Source organism: Zonotrichia albicollis, chromosome 3, assembly GCF_047830755.1.
Source record: "Zonotrichia albicollis isolate bZonAlb1 chromosome 3, bZonAlb1.hap1, whole genome shotgun sequence".
NCBI lineage: Eukaryota > Metazoa > Chordata > Aves > Passeriformes > Passerellidae > Zonotrichia > Zonotrichia albicollis.
This window is the reverse complement of record NC_133821.1, coordinates 45,418,715-45,445,645: the sequence shown is the minus strand read 5'-3', so window position 1 is coordinate 45,445,645 and position 26,931 is coordinate 45,418,715. Positions and strand designations below refer to the sequence as shown.

The window sequence follows — 26,931 nt, the reverse complement described above, 5'->3', positions numbered from 1 at the left end:
GGTCCCGCCCACGGCTTCACAGGCCTCCCCGCCCCTGCCAGCGCCTGCGTCTGAGAATGCAGAAGAGACACTTCCTGTGGCTGCTGAGTTGCTAAGCGACGACGACGCGTCTCCAGCTTCCGGCTCAGCGGGGGAGTTGTTCTCTCCGGCCCCTCCGGCCCCTCTGCCGCTTCCATCGGCTTCCTCGCCACCTCAAGCCGAGACGGTCCCTGTTCAGGATGGTGCTGGAGACGGCGCCGAACCTGCGGGACCCTCGGAACAACCCGCGGCCGCTCCTACATCCAGCGGGATTCCCTCCCCGGTTCCGGCTTCCCCCCCGCTGCCTGCACAGGCTGCCCCAGCAGTCCTGCCGTTGTCGGAGGCTGTGTCCTCCGTGTCGGCGTCAGAGACTGCCCTGGAACCGGCGGCTTGTTCGAGCTCGGACCATCCCGGACCGGTTGCTGTAGCAGCGGCCCCGGCGGCTGGCCTCCCCTTCCGTGGAGCGGGGGCTGCCCGCCAGCTGACTGGGGGGACAGCCCGTCTCCCTGCTTTTAAGATCAGCATTCTCGGCGGGTTCGGGGGTGGTTTTTCGGGGATTGTCCCATGGAGGCTGCCATCTCTGCCGCCTCTCTTGCGCCCTAGTGGCGGGGGGCAGGTGCATCCCGAGAGCTCTGCCTCTGATCTCCAGCCCGGAGGGGGTGGGGATGAAACCATGGGGCAGATGAGAGACAAACCTGCTGCGTTTGCAGTGCAGAGGGAGAGGGCACAGATGGAGGAGACCATAGCTGGTTTGCTGTGGGGAACAAACATGTCCAGACCCCAGGTGAGATTTCTGGGGAAGGCTTCTATTTCCCTGCTGCTGGCATGCCTCAGTGGTTATGGGGAAAGGAAGCGTGTCCCCACTCGTGCTGCCATTGTACTGGCAGCAGGGTGCAGGCCTGTGGGAATGCAGGGCCTGCCTCATGGGTTTGGCCTGGGCCGTTGGGCTCAGGAAGTTTTTGGGCCAGGGCCAGCATTTGGCCTCTTGGTGTTTCTGGGGGTTGAGGTTTCTCCTACCGGTCCTGGTCCCCCTTTGTGGGCCAGTTTTGGGGTTCCTGGTCCATCATGGGCCAGGGCCCCCAGGGCCTTTCCTTCTCTGGCACTGCTCTGTTTTGCTGCTGCTCTTTTCTTTTTCGATCACAAAAAAAAAAAAAAAAAAAAAAAAAAAAAAAAATTAAATAAAAAAGATTGAAAACAGTGGGCAGCAGCTCTGAAGCACTGAAGCATTGAAGGGCCAGAAAAGGACATTCTAAAGTTGTTCAAATTGTTTGAAATTGTTTGAAATAGTTGTAAGATTGTCAATATGTTTTTGATAACTGTTGATGGGACTTTTGCAGCAAGTCTGTTTTCAGGACCGAAAAGGATTCTCAGATATCCAAGAGAAACAACTTCAGCTCTTGGACTGTTCCTGAAACCCAGCTGCTTGGACTTGAATTCTCTTTGCATTGTTTTTTGCATTTTTTTAGATTGTAGGATTGTTTTAGTGATTTATTAGTATTGTATATTTTACAGTTGAAGAAATCTCCTGTTCATTTCACATCAGCATTTTTCTTTTAATTTATACAATTTAGAAGGGTGAGATGTCGCAGACATTTCTTCATAGAAATCCTTTCTTTGGGATTTCTCCTTCTTCTGGGAAGCAAAGGGCCCCAGAAGAAGAATGTAAACAATTGTTATCAGCTGTTGTGAAATGTAGCAGGTGTCCCTGTGATTGGCTCATCTTCCTTGTGTACCATTAAAGGCCAATCACAGGAGCAGCTCAGGGACAGATTCCCTGGGCAAAGAACTTTGTTATTCATTCTTGCTATTCTATTCTTGGCATAGCTGCTCTCTGCAACCTCTCGTCTTATTCTTTTTAGTATAGTTATAATGTATGATATATCTTATATCAATAAATCAGCCTTCTGATCAAGAAACAAGATTCTCGTCCTTCTCTCACCACAGTGACCGTCTAAGGTCGCTGTAATAGCTGGAGATGCCCAAGAGCTTGTGGGTAGTGACGAAGCTCAGAGCCAAGAAAGCTGAAAAGATGAAGACTTTTTGCACTGGCAAACTTTTAAAGGAATTGGAGGTAGGCCTGAAGAATAAAATACCAATGGGCACAAAATTAGGACATTTGGGCAGAAAAGCTGACATGGCAAGAAAGGAGGAGAGAAAGCAGCATCATAAGCATAAGACCTCTTCCATTGTTTGGATAAGGAGAGAGGGCTAAAAGAGATGAGGGGCTGAAAACTGAGAGCAGAGGGTGTTTTTCTCTGGACAACACCAAAAGGTCTTTCTAGCACCAAACTGGGAGCTCTGGTTCCTTGTCTGATAGTGGTCAGGGATGCTGGAGGATGGTGCTGTCACCAAATTTCTTTAGCTTCTGCCAGGTGTGTAATCCCTGATGCCCTCCTAAGACACAAATGCACTAAATTTGTCCTGTTTGCGTACTCACACCTGCTGAGTAAAAATATCTGTCCACACTTTGGGAACAGATATGATTGTGTTCAGTTTTAATAATGAGAAATCAAAACTTCAAAACAACAAACAGAAATTCAGTAATGCAGTTACCTCTGAAAAACAGGAAATATTTTCTTGGATTTTGGTGCTGAAAATATATTAGAATTGGATTTTCCTATTGAGAAGATACATTTCAGTTTTGATGTTTGGGGTCTTTTTTTTTCAACCAGGATTTAGTATTGACAAAGCCTACATGAGGGCTGATATTTTCTCAGGGTCTAAGAATTGGCAATCTAGCTGAAAACTGACTGAGAATTTGGTAATTAACATTTTAATTATTTTGGTAACAAATACATTTAGTAACTGATGAATTAATTGCTGAACTATATATAATACCATAATAAATGAATATTTAAATGCATTACATTTTAAAATTATTGCTTCTTAACTAAAATGTTATTTCCATATGGATCCTTTAAGTTTTGAATATTCAGTGTTTCAGATAGCAAACTTTGCACTGAAAATAGTTAACCTGATTAAATTTACAGGCTTCCCACATCAGAAAGGGCACACAATAGTTGAGGTAAAGGGACTCCCTTTTTTTTTGCATCTCTCATTGTAGGAGTATAGACATTCAGAAGGAAATGGAGCTGAAGCTGTTTTACACCTGTCCACACTTACACCTTGCAAGTATTCCAGCTCTGTACCTGATATTCCTTATCTCAGAAGTCAACATGGAAAGATTAACTATTTTTATTGTTTTTTCAACAGCCTTTGAAATGAAATAAAATTAAGTACACTACAGTTTTTACACAATCTCTTCTGCAGTATCTTTAACTGTGTTTCCAGGCAAAGGTATTTTAAACCTTATTGGATTTCAGATTTAGCAGTTTAGAGACAGTACAAATGTATTTATTGTGAACATTGAACAAATATTTCTACCATATTTTCCTCAGAACAGTATCTTTTGAGGTTTGTAAGCTTTCTTTTGGAGAATATCATATGCAGCAAGCTCTCACTTAAGTCTACCTGCTTTACCATTTATTCTGCAACAACATCAAACTTTTCATTATCAGAATAAATGAGATATTTTTCTCTTAAATTTTAACTCAGAGACCATGTAGATAGGAAGAAAAAACTTTCTTTGTCCTGCAGATTCAAGGAGATTTGAAGGAACTATTATCACCGCTGAGCTATTTTCAGTTCAGCATGAAAACAATGAATATTGAGATCTTGAACATAGTCTTTGTTGTTTAACAAAAAACTAAAGCAAAACAAAAAAAGCCTTTGATAAGAAGAAGTTAAAGAAATAATAGGAGTAGCTGCTTTTCTTTTATCAAAGGAACATTTTTCATCACTTCAAATGACAGCAATTTTTTTTCTGAGTGTAAATGAGAGGCATTCATTTAAATGCTCACATGTCTTACCCAGATCCTAAGCCTCTTCCACAGAGACTTCCCTGGTGATTCAAAAGCCAGGTTTTATTTTGTAATGAACTGCACCAAAGATTTTTGGCTAATCACGTCAACCCCTGCAGGAAAAACTCAAATTAACCAGAGTCCTAACTTCAAAGGTAAAATGTACATACTTTCTCACATTTCTGCACACAAATGAGAGTATGAAAGTCCTTATTCAATGAGGACCTGATTCCTTTCAAAGACTGAAGCAAATAGGTCCAAATCATCTCCTTATGCAAGATTCTTCTAATTCTAAGACAAGACCTGACAGAGAAGATGCTCATAGAGGCATAAGTTTTGGGGAGCTGTGTGATACACACCTAGAGAAGTAGCTGGTGGAATAAATCTCAATCTTTATAAGTCAGCAAGATTGAGGTATAAACAAAAGGCAAAGGTAATATCCATTCTTTGAGGATGGATAACAGCAGTGACTATCTAAAAAATCTGATTCAACAAAATTGTCTCCAGAAAAAGAGTCCCTATAAAAGACTCAGATTTTGCAGGACTTGATCAGAGGTTCTGAGGGAAAATAGATAAGCTTTTGTGACATTTTAATATAAATTACTATTGTTACTTTAATATCATGGTCTCAGAGCTGTAGGGTAATGAAAAAATAATATGAATTTTCAAAAATTAATAACATTTCACAAATCTACAGGGGCCCCATGAGACACTGGAAATGTACCAACTGCAGTGAACAAATTTACTGATACAATTGCCCTTCTTCCTTTTCTAAATATAGTTAATACAACAAATACTGCAGGAAAGATGTCAGTTCTGTTTAATGTCTTGACCTACAGGAATTTTCTGCCACAATCTTGCACTTCACAATCTCCACCCCCAAGGCAAAGGCCAACACTACTGTTAGTGGATCTTTATGGACCACTGATTTGAGAGAAATATGTGAGAGGGAGTGATGAAAGAACTACTCTGAAATATTAATTGTATGGCAAGCACTTTGTATTGGGTTTGCATGGCAAGGTTTTGGTGGCAGAGTGGGCTGCAGCAATGGCTTTTCTGAGAAGCTGCTAGAAACTTCCCCCATGCCCAAAGGATCCAATGCCAGCTGGTTCCAAGATGGACCTGTCCCTGACTAAGTCTTAGCCTATCAACAATGGTGGCAGTTCCTTTGGGATAACAGATTTATTAAGGGAAAAAAATGTTTTGTGCAGAAGCAAATTGTGGCCAGAGAAGAGCAGCGAGAGAATGCATGAGAGGAACAGCTCTGCAGACACCAAGGTCAGTGCAGAAGGGGGGACAGGATGTGTGTCCGGCACCACAGCCAAGATTCCTCTGCAGCTCGTGGTGCAGACCGAGGTGAGGCAGGATGATCCCTTGCAGCCCATGGAGGTGCACAGATGCACCTGCAGCTCATGGAGGATCCACACGGGAGCAGATGGATCGCCAAAGGAGGCTGTGACCCCATGGGAAGCCCATGCTGGAGCAGACTCCTGGCAGGAGACAGTCCATTCCAGAGCGGGTTTGCTGGCTCCGTGCTGGGGCAGTCTGTTCCTGAAGACCTGAACCTCTGGGAAGGAGGTTCTCACTTTGGAGAAGTTTCTGGAGAACTGTCTTTCATGTTAGCAACCCCATACTGAACAAGGGAAGAGTGTGAGGAGTTTTCCCCACGAGGAGGAAGGAGCAGCAGAAACAACTGTGATAAAGTGATTGCAACCCCCAGTCCTTGTCACACTGCACTGCTCAGGGAAAGAAGGTGGGGAATCAGGAAGAGAGATAAACCCAGAAAGGAGGGAGGGGTGGGGGGGAAAGGTGTTTTTAAGATTTTGGTTTACTTCTCATTTTCCTACTCTGATTTAATTGTTACTAAATTTAATTATTTTCCCCAAGATGAGTCTGTTTTGGTCATGATGGTATTTGGTGAGTGATCTCTCCCTGCTCTTATCTGGACCCAAGAGCCTTTTGTGATATTTTCTCTCCCTTGTCCACCTGAAAAGAGCAGTGATAAAGCAGCATTAGTGGGCACCAGGCATTGAGCCAATAGCCAGCCATCACACAACTTACATGAGCCCACCACCACTGAAATCCTAACTAATCACCATAAAGATAGTGTCTGGGGATTTATGAGTCCAGTATAAATTCTGAATGGAAAAATGTCACAGACATCTTTTGTGAAAATCCTTTTCTTAGGATTTTTCCTGCTGAGAAGCTGAGAAGCTACAGTAACAAAATGTAAACAATGGTTATCTGCTGCTGTGGAATGCAACAGGTGCATCTGAACTGGGCCATCTTGAATGTTTACAATTAATGGCCAACCACAGACCAGATAGCTTGGACTCTGTCTGAGCCACAGACTTTTGTTATTCATTCCTTTCTATTCTTAGCTAGCCTTCTGAGAGAAAACCTTTTCCTTCTATTATTTTTAGTTAGTTATAATGTAAAATATATATATATATCATAAAATAATAAATCAAGCCTTCTGAACATGCAGTCAACATTCTCATCTCTTCCCTCATCCAAGAACCCCTGTGAACACTGTCACAGAAAAAAATGGTGATTCTGTCCTCCTTCTACATTTATATATAATTCCATTTAGATTTATGTAATTTATGGAAGCTGGCAGTCATAACACTTTACTAGTAGTCCCAGAGATCTCCTGCACATTTTAGGAACATGCAGCAATACTCTACATATTCTACATGTTCCTGTTCTGGCAGAAATTTTCCATGAGGAACAGAATTAAAAGCCAGTAACACACAACTCTCTTCTTTGCTTAATGCATTATAAAGGGCTACATCTTCCACATTCCTAAGGGTAAATCCAAAATAATTAAAATGAGTAGACTTCTGTGTCTACTGTCTATTCAATACAGCCCATGGAATTTTTATATTGACTTTTGCTCCTGAAAATCTTTGTTACAATCATCTATTAAGTGTCAGACCATTCTTCCCCCAAATACTCCATTAAGCAATATCAACTTGTGAAAACCTATGCAGCTTGTATTTTTAAAGTCCAAAGACCATCTAAAAAGATGAATGGAATATAACTGTTACTCATGATACATATTGGCACAATACCTATCAGAATGGGTGCAGAAGAAAAAAATAATTCTAACAGAAAACAAGAGGTCCTTATGTAGCAAAATCCAATAGCAAAGAGCAATCAGCCTTCTACTAAATGCAAACCCAAACAGAGACAGATGTGGCTACCCTCACCTAACTAGACTTAGGAGACATATCCAGAATATGAAATACTCAGAGCCAGAACAATCCCACTGGAGAAGAGCCTGGAGGAAAGTTGCAGCATCTTGTTGTTACAGATTCCATTTGATCTATTTTTTTCAGTGGCTTTGAATTTCCTGCCTGCTTCTGGCTAACTACACATTCATTGAAACAGAGTAAAAAATGTATTATATTATTTGGTAGTTCATAGCATGAATAGTAATTTGCATAATAGGCCCCTAAAATCCTAAATGGCCTTGTAATGGAAATTATATAGATCAAAATATATCTCTAAAACCTATGTAGGGCTGTGCTTATTTTTGTATAATACTAGGTTTAGCATAAGTACACATTGCAGCCACAGAGGTGATGGCTCCTGTGGTATTCCAGGCATCTCTGGCTACCTTACCTCAGACCCTGGATTGTGGAAACCCTGAACTAGTGACTTTCTAGACTTTTCCCTCAAGGAAGCTTTACTCCAATCAAAGTCAGGTAGATATCAACAGAAAACTGTGTTTTAGATAACTGAAATTTTCCATTTAAAAATTACTACTTTCAGAATTTCTTTTTTTTGCCCCCCTCAAAAATATTTCAGATTACACGTGTTGCCATGCTGAATGATGGGAGTTGCACCAGATAACATTCATTCTGCATTAGCTTGCCTACCCTCTGCCAGAGGCATGGCACCTTCCTGCTCAGTGAAGAGAGAGGGTACATCTTGGCACTCCCTCGGTCACTGGGCCAACAGCAGATGAAATACAGCTCTGGGCTACTGACAACAAGAAGAGCATGAAAACAAAGAAAATCCCATGATTCAGTGGCATTAGAGGCTCCAGATATTTCCACTGGATATTCTAGTTTTGATCCTCAAATTCCTTTGGTTTTTTGCTATGTCATTAAACAAAATGTGCTTATTCAAAGGTCCATCCTGTACTCCAAAGCTGCTTCAAAGTGAACGGTTTTGCCGACACCTTGCAATGACTGACACAACTAAAGACCCTGCACTGGACAAGACACTGCCTAGAAGTGAAGCAGTCAACTGCCTTTCACATCCAGTATGCCACAATATTATTTTAAAAACTCAGTAATCCTAATTCTAGGACAACCATGGGAATTTAACCTATCATAATTTCATTGCTTAAAACCTCACAAGTAGATAAATCATGCAGGCCACAACAGACATTGTTACTGTTGTGAAATTGCTGCTTGTGTCTTCTCTGCTGTTGAGTCTTCTTTGCTTTCCTACCTTGAACTACATCGAATATTTCATGTATCCTTATTTATGACAGTCATGATGCACTGACTTTTTTTTTTGGACAATTTAGGGGATGAGCACTCTGCATTATACACCATGAACACTGTAATCTTTATATTAATTCCACAAGAGATTATTCTGTGTGTATATATATTTACATATACACACAAAATACCTGCCAGAATAAAAATATTCTGATACCATCATTGTGAGTAAGTCAAGTTAATGCTGGATCTGACAGGCTGATGAGTAAATATGACCTCTGGTTTTCCAGTTTATGGTATGAAACACATTAAAAAGCTTTAGTTTCATCAGGTCAGCTTAAACAGATGGCTAATTAGGTTCTTATTGTATTATGATATTAATTCACTTAGTTTGCATGTTTAATTTATGGTTTTTACTAATTTTAATTTTGCTAACAAAATACACAAAATAGAAAACCTGCATATTCAAACTTTTCTACCTTCATAACATGGGTTTAGGGTAACAGGGTCGCATGGAAGGTGGATGTTCAAATTTGTATATCGTTTTATGTAGTCTCTATAATACAATCCCTGTTCCCCATAACACACTTTCAGCTCCAGATATAGCCAGAAAGCCATTCCTCACAACTTTTGAGAGGTGACTTTAACTAACTACATCTCCACAGAAGCCTGCCTTTCTCATGGTTTGGTCTCCTTTCAAAGCAGAACTGAGCCAGCTGCCTCAGGTGCTCCTCTCCAATTCATCTTTGTTTGAGCTCATCATGAGCAATTTCCTGCCAACTCCACATCATGTCTTCATCCCAGAGCTACCTACTCTCAGGATCTGCACTTTCAGGCTTTCAAGCCTTATTCAGATAACCACAGTAGCCAGCAAGAGCTCCTCAGTGGCCCCTTTATTTTTGGCATTTCCAGCATTTTGCCACCTCACCTACATGGCTATTGAGAGATGACTCACCTGAAACTATTGCCTTGCTATTCTGCTTCTCTGTTGTGTTTTTTTCTCCCCAGTAGCCCATATTTGATTCAGTATGTGTTTAAACAAGATAGCAGAGATATACAGTGAATGTGTCATGGTTTATAAATAAAATTATTACATAGAGCAAGCCTGCACCCATGAGAGCTTCTAAAAAGCTACCATCAGAGCTGGAGACTTAATGAATAAAAAGCTGCTATCCTGTGACCCTCCTTTGGTTTGATTAGTTCCTTTCCATACTAGAGATGACACAGGAGCTGCTGCAAGTCTGACACCACCACTCTATTCCTTCACTCCTTTTGTCCCATGGTGATAAGAGCAAAGTAGAGGGGATGAATCCAAGAGTTTGCCACTGCTGCAATTCCTCCCCACAGGAGACTTCCATTTCACATCAGAAAATATAAAGGCACAAGATGAGGGTAAGATACTGTGAGTGTTGTTTTTTAAAACTCAGATAATTAGGCACGTCTTTTCATCCTAAAAAGAAAACAGCCAGGTTAAAAATAGTGTAAAGAGAGCTGAGATTCAGATAACAGTCATGAACCACACAAAGACAGCCTACTATATAGTTTAATTGTTGGCAAGTTTCAGCTTCCTGCTAACAGGACTGTACCCACTGAGGGTCTCTGAATCAGTACAGAAAAGGAGGCAGAACATTTACAAAAAGGAGGCAGAAAGTGTTCCTTCATATCCTTCACTGGTTTCAATGTCAGCTCTCAGGGAGGGGACCCCTCCAGTCATTCATTCCTTCATCAAACACTGAGTATTTTTATGAAATAATTTAATGATTAGACTTCTGGTTAAATTTTTCAAAGAGTGATTATATTAATTACTTCTGGAAGTTAATTTCCCTGCATTATTAATGTCCCAGTGAAATCCATAATGCAGCTGTTTAAGAAGTGTTGGACTATATCCACCAAAATCTTGCAAACTCATGTTCAGTTTCTTGCTTTCTAATTTAATAGAGTTTTAATTAGGTCTCAGTGAATATGTGTAATAGAAATAGGGAAAATTACGGCAAAGTTAGTATTTTTTCTTTTTCAGTGTTGTAAATTATGAATGGGTGCTCATCACAAATTCAGTCAGTCAGCTTGCAAGCAATTACAAACAATTCTCACCATGTAGCATGATAGCATAGAACTGTATCAAATAAATTATTTAAAAATCTGAAAGTTTTTTATTGTCAGTGGGAGTGAAGAAAGATATCTTCTGATATCAGCACCTCAGAAACAGAATTATTAGGATTTCTCACTGGATGCTTCCTATACTTTTGCTGAAATCTAGGGGAATTACTTTTTATTAAAATTTGGCTTTTGATAAGAAAAAATGCCCATAAATGGTGTTTTTGGTAAATATGTCATGCATATGAAGCAGCAAGAAGGCTGGTGAAGTAAATTGAATACATGTCCTCTGACAGAATTCTTCATTGCTGGGATTTGAGAATTTAAATCAGAAATTCATGTCCTGATGGCTTTAATAGTCTTACATGTTATAATGACCTTATAATGGAAAATGCATGGCTGCTTTTCCCTCTTGGTGAGGGGGAAAATGACACAAATGTCATTACAGCCTCAGGCATTCCCAGAGTGCAGCAGAGCCCGTGTCACAGAGATTTCCCATCTCACATTCATTACAGAGATAACCTGAAGAAGACTCAGTGCTATCACAATACAAAATCAGGTCAGCCAAGACTTGATGTAGCTGACTTCTGAAATCCTCCACCACCCCCTACTTGTGTTAAAGGCTTTTTTATGGCCCAAACATTGAAGCTCTAAATTCCTCTCAGTGGATTGCTTTTGTGTAGTCTGCTACGACTGAGAAAAGTTTAGCTTTGCCATCTCTGGCTTTGAGAGAGATGCAGGCTATCACAGAGTTTCTTAGCTTCCTTTTCTCCACAGACAGCTCCCTTTGGTCTCCTCAGAGGTCATGAGCTTGAGGTCCCTGACATTCTGGTCCCTCTCTGGATAACCTATCCAGAACCTGTCACCTATCTCAACGCCTCTTTTTAATTGGAAATCCAGATTTGGACCGTCTTCAAGTACAGCCTCAACAGTACTAGAGAAAAGCAAACAGTAAATTCTCTGGGTCTCCTGGCCATGCTTCTCCTTACACAGACCAGCATGTTTTGTTTCATTTGCATTGAGAAAGCACTACTGACTTACAAAAGAGTTAGACCCTTCTGAATCAGCAGTGACTGTGAAAGACTGTGGCGAAAATCTTGTTTGGTGGAAATCATAAAATTTAATTATTTTGGACTTCTGAGTACTGGGTTGGAGAGCTCTGGTTCTCAGTAATTTATACCCCTGTTTCATCAAATATTTATCAGTATGATTTTATACAACCGCCCAAAGTTATTTCTTTTTTGTCTCAGGATTAATTTTATTCAATGTTGAAAATACTGCTGACTACCAGCAGAAATTTAGGAAGAGTTTGCTATCTATTGATACTGTTTGGTTTTTGGTTTTTTTTATCTTCACTGCTCTGATTCTTTAAATTCAAGATGACAACTTCTGCTCCATTGCATCAGGCAGAGCCATTACCTTATGTCACAGAGAAGACATAAGCATTACTTCCACACAGTTTTTAAACTGGATCTTTGTTCATTTCTTTTCCCATCTCTCTCCTTTACAATTTTCTAAACTGAGCATCACTTTGTCCAAAAACACCTTATCGCAGTGTAGGCAGAGAAATAAGACAGCTGTTTCTGAGCTCACACCTGCAGCTGTTTCTATAGAACAGAGTCATTAGACAAACTTGGATGGGTGCATTTGAAGAAAAAACATTTAAATGTTGCCAGTTACACACCATTTTCCTTCACCTCTAAAACATATTTTGCTCCCTTTCTTACAGAAAATTTATTGTGCTTTTTATTGTTTAAAGGAGTATCTTCTCACATTCCTTTCTATAATCTGTTGTAACAAAAATATTTCTGCATTTTTCTGCCCAACATTGACTGACTGCTAAGTTCACAGCCTGATCAAAGGCACTTCCTACTCTTTAGAGGAATATAAGTAGAGCACAGGCTCATTACAGATATTAAAACATCCAGCTGTTTTAATGTGACTGAACAGACTTTTTTTTTATTTCCATTTTAAAAAGCTGGTTTTTGTGGTCCCCATAACCGTAATTTGGGTGGAGGAATATTCATCACGCTTTCAATATAAACTCTCCACCATGACCTTTGATACCTCACAAGAACCTCTGCTCCAGAGGCTGAATATCTGCACAGCTACAGGCCAGAGATTAATGCAGCCCCTCCCAGTACAGGTATATCCATGTGCTCATATATGAGCAAGCAAAGACCCTTTGTGTGGCGCACAGCACGTATGAGCATCTGCACGTCACTGATACTTCTGTTGCTTGCATGGTAGAAAATTATACACCTAGAGCAGAGCTCATTTTCTACTTCCATAAGCAGTACAACAGATCACCCTATTATTCTGCCACAAATTGAGTACAGTTTTCACTGTGATGCCTCAGAATGCAGACAGCCTCTTTCACTCACAAATGAAACAGCACACAATGCCTGCCAGAGCCAATACTCCCACGTACCAGCGTAATGCTTCAGTAAGTTGAAGAAAGAAGCTTGCCAGCCTTTCGCAGTTGTCATTAAGCTAAATGAAAAGTACAGAGATACTTGCTTAGCAGGCTGTTGATCTTTGAATACCAAATGTTTCCCCCTTCTAAAAATCTCCTTTTGTCTCACAGAAGCACAGGTGGACATTTGGCAGCTTCTCCTTTGGATGTGCTGCATTTCAAGTTTTTGCTCATTCTGCCTCCATTGTCCCGTGACACAGAAAACCAGAAGCTTGGAAAACAACTTCCTCAGCCACCCTGAGCCACCCCTGTGTTGTATCCCTACTGGGAAGTCCAATAGAGCTTATGAGCAGGCTAAAGCGAGGCTACCTGGCTATTATGAAGCTTTTAGTGCCGGGATACTGCATGTGCTGGAGGCAGAGCTACAGCAGCATGCTGGAAACAACCAGCTGCTGGAGAACACACAGCATGCACAGCTAGCTCTAGATGCTCGATTCTCAGGATCCCAGCATACTTCAAATTATGTCAAATGTTGAACTGGCATTCATCTGGCTTCCAAAGTAGGAAGGTGAAAATGGCTTCTCCACGCCACATATTCACATGCAGCACAGCAGAAAACATGATCCTGGTTTTGGGTTGCTTTCTAATGCCATCCTTCCTGATCCAGCAACCTCTGGCTCCTACATCCAGCTTGAAGTACCCTGTTAGCCATAACTGCCCTCTGCTTTCAGTCCTTGAAAGAGATGACTGCACATCATCTGAAAACCCCTCTTTGTGGGAAGATCTCAAGGCTATCCTGTGCAGTAGGAAGAGATGGGTATGAACCAGACAGCACAGCAACAATTGGCAGTTGCAAGAAATCAGTCCCTAGTCCTCTGAAAAGAGGGAGAAGAAAGGGGAGGCCATATTTTAGTGCTGTGCATTATGACTAAGGGGAAGGTGGAGGGCAAACAAAATAACCCTAAATAACCCCGTCCATTGCCTCAGAAGAGTGCCTTGACAGGAGCTGTGGAGGTCAGCCCCAGGAGTGATGGCATTGTGCATTTTTCCCGTAGAAAACTTTTTAATACCATCTCCCCAGCAGCAGTGCTGTAATCCTTTCCCAGTTCCTGCCCGCCCAGCTCACTGCCCCCATCCCACTCCAATGCCTCAGTTCTGGACTTGCTGGCTGCATCTTAACAATCAAATAGCACAATTGCAAGTCCTTGGCATGCACTAGCTGCTTCTCTAAGCCAAAATTTGTAATTGTATTTGCAAGTTTGTTTTAACTGCAAACAATCCAGATGCAATTTCTGATGAGAAGAAGGAAACAATAACTGTTCCTATTGCCAGCTATGTGGCTAGAATGTTTACAGTCTTACTTTCAAATGCAGAAAAAAAATGTATCCAGCCTTTCAAGGGCCAAGTCAGACTGCAAGAAATCTTGTTTTGAAGTAGAATTATTTCAGTGCGTTAGGTGAGCAGAACTCAGATCCCAGAGGTTAATGTTTTAGAAATGGCTACCCATGGCAAATTGCCTGTGTCTTGGACAAAATAATACAACATAAAATAGCGTGACTAGCATCTAGGGGTGACCAGCTTTATTGTACTCACTGCTATTTCTTCTTGTTTATCCACCACTCAGATATTCCCTTCCAAGGCTTTTCTACTTCCTTTTTGAAATATTCCCATTGCAAAAAATGTGGTCATGTTTTTTCTTCTAATTCAATAAAAAATATATGGAACATCAAAGCCTTACTTTTGTTGCAATCACATTTTCATATGTAGAGCAACACATATGGCTTTATAGGCAGGTACAGACAGAAAGATAGATGCCTCACTCTCTCCCTATCCTCATATTCAATTCTCATTCATGTATGCTCAACGGAATACAGCACATGGTATTGTAATATAGCTCATCTATCTCTTTACAGTAGCACATTTTTTCTATTTGGTATTATTACCTCTAGAGGCTGTAAATAAAATACATCATGTATAAGTCAATAAAAGACAACAAAGTGAAAATATGTAAATTAATCAGGAAAATATGCAAATAAAAAGGACTATTTATTTACTGCCAGAACTTGCCAGCTGTTGAAAATAACCTGCTGCCCCTTCAAGCTGGCTGACTTGACAGTAATCTAGAAAAAAAAATCAAGCGCCAAGCGGTTCACTGTATGATTGAATATTTATTACAATGGGCATATTGTCACCTAGGCAAATGAAAAATGTCTCTGGCATGTGGCAGCAAGAAGCAGCCAGGCCAGCTAAGAATGTCTTTAATTTAGAACTAAGGACTCCTAGATAGATTTTAAGTGGACTTCAATTAAGGTACTCCAGCCAGGAAGGTCCATTGTAAGTGGGTTTTTTATTAATCCTGATGGCATGAGTAGTTCAGTATTTCACTACAGGTTTCTCAAATGTTATATAAAGCAATTATTGATTACAACTCCTAAAAGTCGCCTAACATAATTATCTTAGTGTCTCCTTTCAGAATGCCTCAGATCTCATCAAAGATTCCCTTATTAAAAATGGATAATATGTGACAGGATTTCTTATCTCTAATTTTTCTCCAGGTGGAATTTTTCAAGATTCTTTTACCTTCATGTCACCTTCTGCCCTCTGAGTCCATTGCTCTGTGGCTGTATTTTGAGCATTCGCCCTTCACGTCTCATATTCTTGTTCCTTGAGATAGATTTCAGGCTGATCTGACTCTGGCTGTGCTGCAGTACACCACAGGCACCAGGCACATTTCCTGAGCCTACTGAGGCAACCACAGAACTTCTAAGCACGGCCACTCACAACCTATGGTGGAGAGAGAGGAAACCAGAGCCTACAAGAAGCCCTCTGTTCACACAAGATTCCTTCTCCTTAGTCTTTGGTTTCTCCCTAAGCATTTTTGACTCTTTTGGCTATGACAATCTTTGATTAACATGTAAAGTTCTTCAGACCATTTTGATTTAATTATCTATGGTTCTTGTTTTTCCTTATATTATTACTACCTCAAGAAGACTCTCATGCAGGCAATGCTGCATAACATGGCTTTGCTAAGTGAAGATCTTGGAAGTTCTTAAGCACTTTGGTGAGCTAATACCAGTGTTCTGTGTACAACCACTTTAATTCCCTACTTTAGGGTGGCATTACTGAGCACTCTGTATTTCTGGAGCTACAGAATTGCCATTCCTACAGTGATCAAGGAGCCTGATTGTAAGAGCTGTTTTCCTTGTTCATGCTTATTCTCCTTATACTCTTTCTAATTTTTCCCATTTCACTCCACATAGACATATACGGCACACATCTCCTGAGTTCTCCTAAGAGCTAGGCACTTACATAAATTCCCATTTCAAAATGATGTTAACTTACAGAAACAACTCACTGTCTAGGGCAATACTGAGCGAAGATGGCTCAGCATGCTACAAATTGCACTTCCCATTGCTAGCACAGCTCCCTTCTGCTGCAGGGGAAATAATTTCCTGGGAAAACAGGAGGTGTAGCAGCACTGTCTTCCCTGAGGGTGATGCACAAGAAACAAACACTGCTGGCTGCTTCTCTGAGCTCTACATGCTCTCTAGGGGTTATAGCTGCTGTGGGAAATTACAGGCTTCTGAGCTGCACTTTAATAGGAACTAACAGCATCTGAAATAAAAACAAAATAATAATCTGTAGTAATAATAATAACAATGATTAAACAAAGAACTTACTGGGCTGCTGTGGCCTAAAATTTGGTCCAAATTCCCAGCTGTGCTCATATCAAGTTGGGAAAAACACAAGTCCAAGAACAGGATACAATAAGTAATCTCAAGCCTTGAAAACTGATCATTCAGGATATAAAATAGGGTGTTCTTAAATAGCAACAAGTATCACTTTTCTTGGTACCTGTCCTCAGAGGCTTGGACCCTAAGTTCCTATGGGAATATTTCCTAGTTTCCTTTCTTGTCTCTGCCTATATAATCAACCTCCAAATTTATCAGTAGATTAAGTACTCAAAAAGGCAGTGCAGCTGGTTTTGTGGCTAATTTACAGGAGTTAGAGAGATTTCCTTCTGCTCAGGCTTTCTGCTTAACCTGATCCAGCATTTGCATGCTGTCTTGCCTTCACCTGGTTAGTTTAATTTAAAGTAAGAACACACTTTTTTCTTGCCCTGTAAAGAATCACCTCTGCAGTTGCTTCACTGTCTTCTCTTCAGTTTGAAGTCTGCAATTACAGTATGACAGCTGTGTGACCGAGGTTAAAGAAAAGCCAGCAAGTCTGATTCACTGGGGGAAATTTAGAGCCTCCTGAAACTAATAAGCAGAGTAGAGGGAACTGGTGTAATTTAAGTGAGAGCTCTGGGACTTTCTGTTCCCCTCTTAAAAGGAGGTAGAGTGGGAGGTCAGGCAGAAAAATGAATTTTAAGATGCCTGGATAAGATTAGTTGATAGATGATTTGCTACTGTGCTCTAACTGCAATGGTTCTGCTGCCTTTAGCATTCTGAAAATAGGGATCATGAGGCTGAAAGAAAAAAGGCTTAGTGTTCAATGGGAGAAATGACAAAGAATGGGGTAAAAAAAAAGATGAAAAAACAGAAATTAGTTTTTTGGTTCATATTATATACTTTACCTCACAAAGTTTATTTCTGTTAGATGTTCTAGCACCTTTGTGGTTAATATATTGCTTAGAGAATGGTTATTTCTTTACAATTGTATTGGAACCATAGCTTATGAATCTAGTACTAATTCACAATTATTCAAATTGTGCCTTAAGAAACTGGTGCTAAAGTTTTCCTTTTCCACCAAAATGGTTCTACTTCCCTCACAGAGAAGAATGAAAAGCAAAGAGCATTCAAATGTGTTGGAAAGGGCACATTCTCTTCAGCAGAGCCCACTGCATGTAGACTTTATGAGACAATGATGCTGGCTGTTAAGCACTCTGCCATCAAATCTGTAATTATATCATTATCCAGTTGCTAAACAATGTGGATTTTGAGGCTTTTATTACTTTCTGCCTACTCTGAACTTGCTTCCTGCCAGATAAAATATCTAAACATGTTAGGGAGCTGCCTGTTGAATTTTGTGAGGTTTTGACTTTCATTAAAGACATTTAAACAACAGCTCCTCAAATCCAAGTAAGTCTTATAAGCAGCACATGTAAATAAGATAGATCCAGTGTGAACCAAACCTAACACAACACCCCAGTGTTCCTTGCACCTGGAAAACCCTTCTCTTTGGCCAGTCATTGTACTGAAGTCTCTATGAAATTGTCTCACCTTTTCTTTCTACTCTTCTTTCTGAACAATGCAAAAGGCCAATTCCTTTAGGTGCTGCGTTACCATTATCTCTCCATTAGTGAAAAGTGGTGCTTGTCACAGAAACTCTCAGCTCCCAGCTGGCCACAGAAAGAAACAGATTGCACATCAACTCTGAGCATTGCCTATGGCACCCTCGTGGCTTGAGCAGGGAATAAAACTGCCCCTGGGGACAGCATCTGACTTTTGACACTTGTTCCCTGTAAGGCTTGACCATAATATCTGTGGCTGCAGACCAAAGGGGCCCTGAAAGACAGTTAATGGCCTTTTCTTAATTGAACAGGTAAAACTGTAATTTATTTTCTTTCAGTCACTCAGCACGTCACTGAACAAGAATTGATGTGGCTAAATTGTGTTTAATACCAAGCTGAAAAGATTATTTTTGTGAAAATTACTGTTATCCATATCTAATGGCAAACAGATCCATGCTTTGACAAAAGCAGCAGTATGACTTCAAAAAGACTTTTCCTTTTATACAAATTCAAAAAAATTTCCTTTCTCACTAGACTTCATAGAGCACTAAACACTCAACAGAGAGCATTTCACTAAATGCTGTCATCGTTTCAGTTATTTGCTTCTCAGCTGCACCTTATATTACCTGATTTAAAAAGAAAATAGGTTTTCTTTTTTTGTGGGGCCCCTGGCTATATTACATCCTGGGAGATATATATAGATGGCGCATGTGTAGACAGAGGTGACAGCAGTGGCAATGTACAGGTAAATTGTAGTAAGAACACCAGGGGATGGCAATATTGAAATGGCGAGTTAGTCTACTCTGTCTCCAGAATTATCCTATTCTAATATTCCACTATTGTAGATCTCTTGATAAGAAATTCACAGGCTTGCAAGGCAGACTTAGGTCTACTGAGCAGAAACAACGGGAGGAAGAAATGAGAAATCTACTTCAGAACATATGTGTTGGTTGAAGATATGCCTCTGGTTTTCATTTTAAGGCTGCCACAACACAAGAAGATGCTGATATTTTGTTCTTATCTGCATGACAGAGCTCCAAAGATAGGTTAATATAGCAGTCTGTATATATACTCTTAATGCAAGTAATTACTCTTAAATGGTAAAATCTCTGTTCTTTCACTACGCCTTCAAAAATGCCCATTAAATTATACTTAATAGAAATGTAATTACTTATATCCTTTGTCACTTAAAACAAGCTAACCAGATGGCATGAAACAATCTCAGAAAGAGCCTCTCAATAAGATATTTAGATTTAATTAATATACAGTAAGTAGCTTATTAAGTTAAATGCTTATTTGAGACTAATAGTAACCTCTTTTTTACTATAGTTTCCATTTGCTGTAGCTGGCAGAGCAATAAACTACAGTTATGAAAAACAGCAAACAAAATATTTTACATGTTCCAGTTTCAACTGGGAAGAGCTAATTTTCTTCCTAGTACCTGATATAGTGCTGTGTTTTGGAATTAGGATAAGAATAACGTTGATTAAAAAGGGATGGTTTAGTCACCTCTGAGCAGCGCTCCAGAGCCGGGACCTTTCCTGCTCCTCACACCATGCCACCAGTGAGTGGGCTGGGGATGCACAAGATGTTGGGAGGGGACACAGCCAGGATAACTGACCCACAACTGACCCAAGGGATATTCCACATGTCAAGATGCTCAGTATATACAGAAGAAAAATGCTGGTTACTTCTTCAAAACTGGTTGGGCATAGTTTGGCAGATAGTGAGTGATTGCTTTGTGCAACACTTATTTTGTATGTTCTAATTCCTTTATTATTATTATTATTATCATTATTATTATTATTATTATTATTATTATTATTATTATTATTATTATTATTAACCTTTCCCCTTTTTTGCACAATTAAACTGGCTTTCTTTCAATCCATGATTGTTGCTAGGTTTTTTCTTCCATTTCCCTCTCCATCCCATTGGGGCTGGGATGGTGATTTAGCAGCTGTGCGCTGTTCAGCTGTCTGCCAGGTTAAACCACAACAAATGTTTATCATCTCTGGTCACCTCTGTGGTGAAGATGAGAGTAATTGTGTGATATTTTTGCAAAGTAGCATAGTAAGAAAATTATTTAAACAAGAAGAAATTTAATGTCAAGTTAGGTAGTATGGGAAGTAGCCAACCCTGCAACAGGAAATCTCATGATCTGAAGAGCATCCCAGCAGGTTACTCACAAGGAAATGAGTTTGGACTCCAAAGCAGCTTCCAAGTCCCATCCACCACAAGAGAAATATGGCAGGGAGAAGGAATCCTATGCAAGACATTGAGAGACTGAAATATCAAGAGGAGAACCAGGAGGTCAAACTTGTCAGTCTTTCACAATTCTACTGATTTCCTTGGCAGCCACTTGAGAAGCACAAACCTAAGGCACATGTATATGTACTCAATTTTCTTTTGAGCTGTCAGTAAAACACTGAGTGCTTCATGGGTATGTGGAAGCTGAATCAGGTCTGTGCAAATAGCTCCTTTTAAAAATGCAAAAATTCATATGGTAACTGTTAATTACATCTGCACATGACACAATATCTTTAGCAGCATGTTAGATCCCAAGCATGGGGTGGGAAAAACATGTCTCACTGCCTAAAGAAAGGCATCAGGACACTATATTATTGAACTATTTAATTTAATTTAACATGTTTGGATAGTATTCACAGTGTTGGTAACCCCCTAACATACTTTCTTTTATTCAAGACTTCAATATTTTAATATGGTCTTAGAATCTTTTTAAATTATTAAATCTGAATTAAATCTATTTAATTCTATCTAAAATCCATATTTAATCTTTTTAAAATATAGTATAAAAATGCTGCAGGTTTTCTCTCAAAAGCCATTAAGAAACCCAACAACTCAAAACTACTTTCTAAACATTGTAAGGATGTCCATCTAAAGCAATTACAGCTTCAATTAACTGCATTTTGAGAAATGTTCATGCTTGGAAAAAAAATCTCCTTTTATTTAAAAAATCCAAAACATCCAAGTACCTTACAAACAAAATTAAGCACTTGTGATTATCCACTTGAATGCTGGTAATGGAGTAATTGAAATTTGACCCTTCCTCTACTACACAGCAATGTTAATATAATGCAGATCACACCTGTACCATTTTTTCTTATAAGAGTCGAAATAAATAGGATCTTTAAGATAAGTTTCCCATTCTCCATTAGGCTGACAGCATGGAGTCTGAAGATGAATTAATGGAAATGAGTGTGTTATGCAGCCAAGAAATGCATTTAGCATGCCCAAAGCAAAATAGTTATCATCAGAAGACACCTCTGAAATGAGAACTTAAAGGCCACCAGGTTGTGAGGAATGAAAGCAACTTGTAATGATGAGAATATAATCTACCACTTGTTCCTCTGCACATAGCCCACCTGCCAGGCAAACAAGTTAACCTATCTCAGCTACAAGCATCTTCACAATTAAGTTTTATTATTAATTGACTGCTGTTTCTGTTGAGCGCCTTTGAAGTGTTCATCATATTTTTTTTTAATCCAGTGATGGGGCAAAAAGCAGTATCTCAAATCTTTTATATTTTCCTAAGTAATACCCCTAATTCACCATAAACCTTCGCTCAGGCTTAAAGGTTTTCCAAATTATGTCTTCTCCAATGAATGAGGAGAAACTTTTATACTCCTAGATCAGATATGTTTCAATTATTATGGCAAAGGCCATTGCTACATGCACTCAGCAAGGCAAGAAATATCATGTTGGAGTAGCCCTGTATCTTGTCATTGTCGGTGACAGGCACTTGTAGTTCAGAGGAAGAGGAAATATTTTACTGTTAAGATAAAATATGAGAACAGTACACCAAGAAATATATTTTCTCCTGTTGCCAGTCCAACCCTTATAGAAAGATTGGATCAATCAGGCAGGTCTTTTACTAGACATCTGTTTGAAAATTAATGAAGAATAGCTCCTGATGTAAGCCTACTGGCATTCACACAAGCATGGCAAATGACAAAGCACTTTGATAGGTACATATCTCTTTTTTTCACATATTCACTCAGCTTTAGGTATTACATATTTTCTGCTAAATCTCTGTTCTGCAGTACTGATTCATATCTAGTGTAAATCAATATGGCTTGAATTAGGTCAGTGTAGCTGTGCTAATTTACACTGGTCTTCAATCTGGAGCATTGATTTTAAACTAATATACTACATTTCTTTACTAAAGAAATACAGTTTTCATCTTGACATAGTACTGTATTTTGCATCTCTTCAAGGAACAAGATTAAGATGTGGTTCATACTTTTTTAGTGATTTTCATGTCAAGCTCCTATAAGCATTTATCATTTGCACAGAGATTCCTGAAGATCTTTAAAAGCACCAACAGCATCAGAGTATCATCCAACAAGACAGTAGACTAGAATCATCTGTAGAGAGTCTGACACTGTGTATTTATAAATCTTGTTGCTTATTTAAAAAACAACCAAATAACCCTAAGATTTTCAAAACAAATAAACTACTATAAGATTTCCCACAGAAGAAAAGTGTTATTCTTCCCTTCCCCCATAATCATAGACATCTTTGGGGTCAGCCAGCTCCCCTGCCTTCTATTGACTTAATCCAGGCCTCCTATTCACAAGCTGCAACAGCAGATGGAAACCCCAGCTCCTACCAACAGGAAAACTCATGAGCCAGGCCAGCCCCATCACAGTCACTCTGAGGATGGAGGAGCCAGCCTGATTAAAAGACAGGGCCTGGCTCAAAAGCCTGAAGGACTGGGGCAATTAAACAGCCTGACAATGAGCCATTTGGTCATAAGGACATCCCAAGGAGCAAAGTCCAGATTATGGACACAGTAAGCCAGAAAGATTGGATATAGTTGCCCAATGCCCCTGCCAGGCAATGAGCAAAGATGGCTACAGAAAGAGCTGGAAAATGGAAAATAAAACAACAAAAACCCTAGGAAGCATCATTATTGACAGCATCTCCTCTGAGTCTTGAAGGAAATGACAGGTCTTTGCAAAACGCTCTAATTCATCAAAACACCATTTCTGAAAAAATAATGTTCTGTAAGAAAATTGTCTTTGAGTTCAAAACTTTATATTTGTGTTACAAATAGCAGAAAATTATATTCATACTTTGTTCTTAATGCAGTGGTGAGGAATCTTCTTGGTAGATATAAATGTATTTATCAGCCTATGTCTAAAAACAGATAAAAGGAAAAAGAGGCCCAAATATTCTTCATGGTTTGACTGAAGAGTCACGAAAGATTAGGTAGCTCAAAAAGAAATTTGGGAGGTCCACAAATCAGTGGGAAAATCAGTTCAAATTCCTCTCACCCATTTCAGTGTGCATCTCCTTGCAATGAGCATGTACTTCACAGTTGATAATTTACATGGTCATGAAAAGCTGTGAAACTGCAGAGACCCAATACCAGAGACAGGGAATCACAATCAATTCATGCCGTAAGAAGCACAGAGGAAAAAAAAAATCAACATGGAATTTCACAGCAAGGAAGGGTTGGGACTGAGTAGCACTATCTATGAGTAGCTAAATTTATGCTATTGGTTCTTGCCTAGAGAAAGAAGAATCACAGATGAACTGCGCTTTGGACTTGATATAATAAGAGAAGATATAAAAAAGCACAAGGTCCTAACCAGTTAGTAGAACAGACATGCTTAAGAAGTTTCCCTTGTGCACCTGAGCTGTGTCTAAAGGAGTTTCATGCTAAGGCACCTTTTTTGAAGTATTTTCTGTCTGAAAAAGTAGACTCTGAGTAGAACACAATAAACCAGGTTAAAATCTCAGTAGATCTGTAATCAAATTGCAGTCCATATACTCCCTGTAACCCCAAGGTTTCAAATTGTCTGAGAGGTCAAACAACTTGTGGCCCAAATTTTCAGAAATCACCAAGGTTTGCTTCTGGATTTGCACTTGAAAGAGTTCAATAGGGCCTGATGTAGGATTCACTACAATTCAGGTATGGAGTTCCTCAAGAATGAACACTCAGAGAGCCTGGATATGCAAAATCTACTAATTAATTATGCAAGAAACAAACATAAAGAATTCAAAAGCAAGAATTAATATCTTTGTCCCACACTTACTAGCTAAGGACCAGATTTTCAGCACAGCTTCCATTCATTCAGTGTTTTTGTCTCCGTGGAAAGCATCCCAGGCTTTCATTAGTTCTCTGTACAACAGACAGCTATGGCTGAGGCTGTACAGTCCATGCAGCTAATAGTAAAATGGATGCACCTGTATTTCCAGAACATCAGATTTTAACACCTCAAGACTCTTGACCACCCAAGCACTTCAGTCTCCCAATTAATCTCTTAATGGAACAGCTAATTTCCAAAATGTTTTCACCTAACGACTTACCCAATGAAGTCCTTTTAGTAAACTGACCTTATGCTCTAATTGTCACTTTAAACAGAATACTGTTAGTGTGGTACAGCATTCACAACCACAAGAATAGATATGATCAACAATTCAGTATTTGGCTTGCAGCTTTGGCCATTGGGGATATTACTTTCCCTGACAATATCTTTAAAGATATGTTTTCAAAGTGAATAATTTTAGTCGCACTTTCTCTGAAGTCTTACTGATGACCTAGACTACATGAATACTTTAATCACATATATATAAATATAATTATATAAAAATAAGCTGTATAAATACATCACAGATTTCTCTTACCTTTTTCTGAGGATCCATCTCCCGCTGGGACAACTGGGTGTATTAATGAACTTAGGAGTGGTGAGGCTCAACAGATTCAGTGACCAGACTGCAAAGGTGGCCCAAGGGATTTGCTTGCTCAATTCTCATCCTGGTGCAACAGCTTCCTTCAGGAACATTATTCTCATGTTAGAGTAGTACAAGGACATCCTTACTTTCTACAGGACAATAACAGACATAAAAGGCCAACAGTAAAACCAAGAAATAACAGCCCTAGCCTTCCCTGCATTCTTCCCTCCCTTGTCTATCACCAGCAGAGAGGGAAGATCTGGAGAAACATTCCCTCCAGGCTGTTCAGGTGACATTCAAGGACATTTAAGGTGATGGTAAAAAATAACTCTGCACTGAGGACTTCTTCCAGAGATCTGGTTGGCATAAGCACTTATTTTTCACTTCTTTTTCTTTACATCCGTTTTGTCTGTGGTTCTCACTCACTGTGAACTGACACATATAAAAACCAGTGGGACTACTCTAGTCCATACATCCTGAAAATTCTGTGTGGGTTGGGCTTGTCTTTTTATTTGCAAAGCTCGTAAAATAGAGGTCTCCTCTATGGCCAAGGGATCAGGACGTTAAATTAATCATTACTGTGTGTTCACATAAATTTGAAGATTTCATTCAAACCCAGTCTATTATACAAAAATTAGTTAATGAATTGAGATAGTAGATCCAAATATCGAAACCAATAGTTATGATGTCATCTTTTCCCCTGCACCTTTAAAGGCTGTAAAATTTCAATCCTGCATCAGCCAATAACAGTCTTTTATAACAGGCTTCACACTGAGAACACTGATTCCTGTCATAATTATTAAGATATAAAAAGATCATCTTTAGTCACTTTTCAGACTGGACCAAATACTTGTGGGATTTCTTGTTGTCTATGCTCAGAAATAGCCACTAAGATGACAGACATTTTTAAATATTCTAATTTTTACTGTCTCATAGCTTTGTCAAGGCCTAGAACAATGAACTGCAATTGAAGAACACTGAAACATAGAGAGATTCATGCTAAGCTGAAGGAATTGGCTTGGAATTAAAGACTCATGAACCCTGGCATATTTGGGCACAACATATGAAAAATCTCTCCTGGGAGCATGTGAACCACAGAGGCTTAAACTGTGACTTGCTCCTGCAGAAATCTATGTAGCCATAGTAATAGAGACTTCATATATAAATAGAATAAACAAATAAGAAGTAATGCCAAGTTAACCCACAATATGTCCACAGCTGGGAACCAGACAAATCTGTGATTGAACCTCAAAAGACATATGACCACAGTCTTCAAGAAAGCAGTTACCAAGTTTGAAGTGAACAACCTGCGCAAAGCCACTACATTTTTTTTAAACAGGGCCATAGTATTCCTCACATGCAGATTTCACGTCACTATTTAGTCTCTTAATTGACTGTGATTATCATATTTACATTCCTGAGGGGTTTACTCAGATGGTATCTCAGCTATATTTTGAACACAATAGGTTTGCACATATAAAACTGAAGGAAATTTAATTCACTGAAAAAAAACAAAGGCCAGTGACAGCTTTAATTGCTGATGTGATCGACCAAAAATGAAAAATAATTCATCTGAAACACAACAGGAGACAAAACACAGACAAAAACAAAACATAAGGGAAGATGAAATGAGAATGACACAATTATCATAGGCTGTTAAACCTTGGTCATATTAAACACCATATCTATGTTACCTCAGAAGTTCTTCAAGAAAGAATTCCAAGATGTTGTAACACCACCCCAGGCAGAGACAGTCAGTACTGATCTGTGAAGTGGTACACACCCCTTCCATTCTGCCCAGCACAGGCTTTGCTCTGACCTCAGGAAGTCATGGAACTGGAAAATACAATTTAATTCCAGGATATTTAAAAGCATTTATGAGGTGATGGATGGCCTAGAGGAGGCAAAATGTGATTTAACCTGAAATTTTACCCATAATAGCTATAAGAAAAAGATGAAGTTATGCAGAAAAATACTTTAGCAGCAAGCTCATCAAAAATTAGTATTTTATACCAGCCTAATGTCTAAATTCCACTGAGGATAATGCTAACCCATTGCTTGGGGTTTAAGTGATTGCTTTTAAGGACATCTGTTAACTGTCTATATCTAAACCATCTAAACCTAACTCTATTATTACTATTATTG

The 26,931-nt window shown here is 39.4% G+C and overlaps 1 long non-coding RNA gene across 1 annotated transcript in view; it reads right to left on the bottom strand.

Annotated features, from left to right (window-relative positions):
* The window catches only part of LOC141728683 (uncharacterized), a 118,463-nt gene extending 91,823 nt beyond the window's left edge, over positions 1-26,640 (bottom strand). Inside the window, exons 1-2 of the long non-coding RNA XR_012579829.1 lie at positions 26,481-26,640; positions 24,739-24,884 (exon numbers count right to left, since the gene is read on the bottom strand). This is a non-coding gene — a long non-coding RNA (uncharacterized LOC141728683). The remainder of the gene's footprint in view (positions 1-24,738; positions 24,885-26,480) is intronic.
* Between the last annotated feature and the right edge of the window lie 291 nt (positions 26,641-26,931).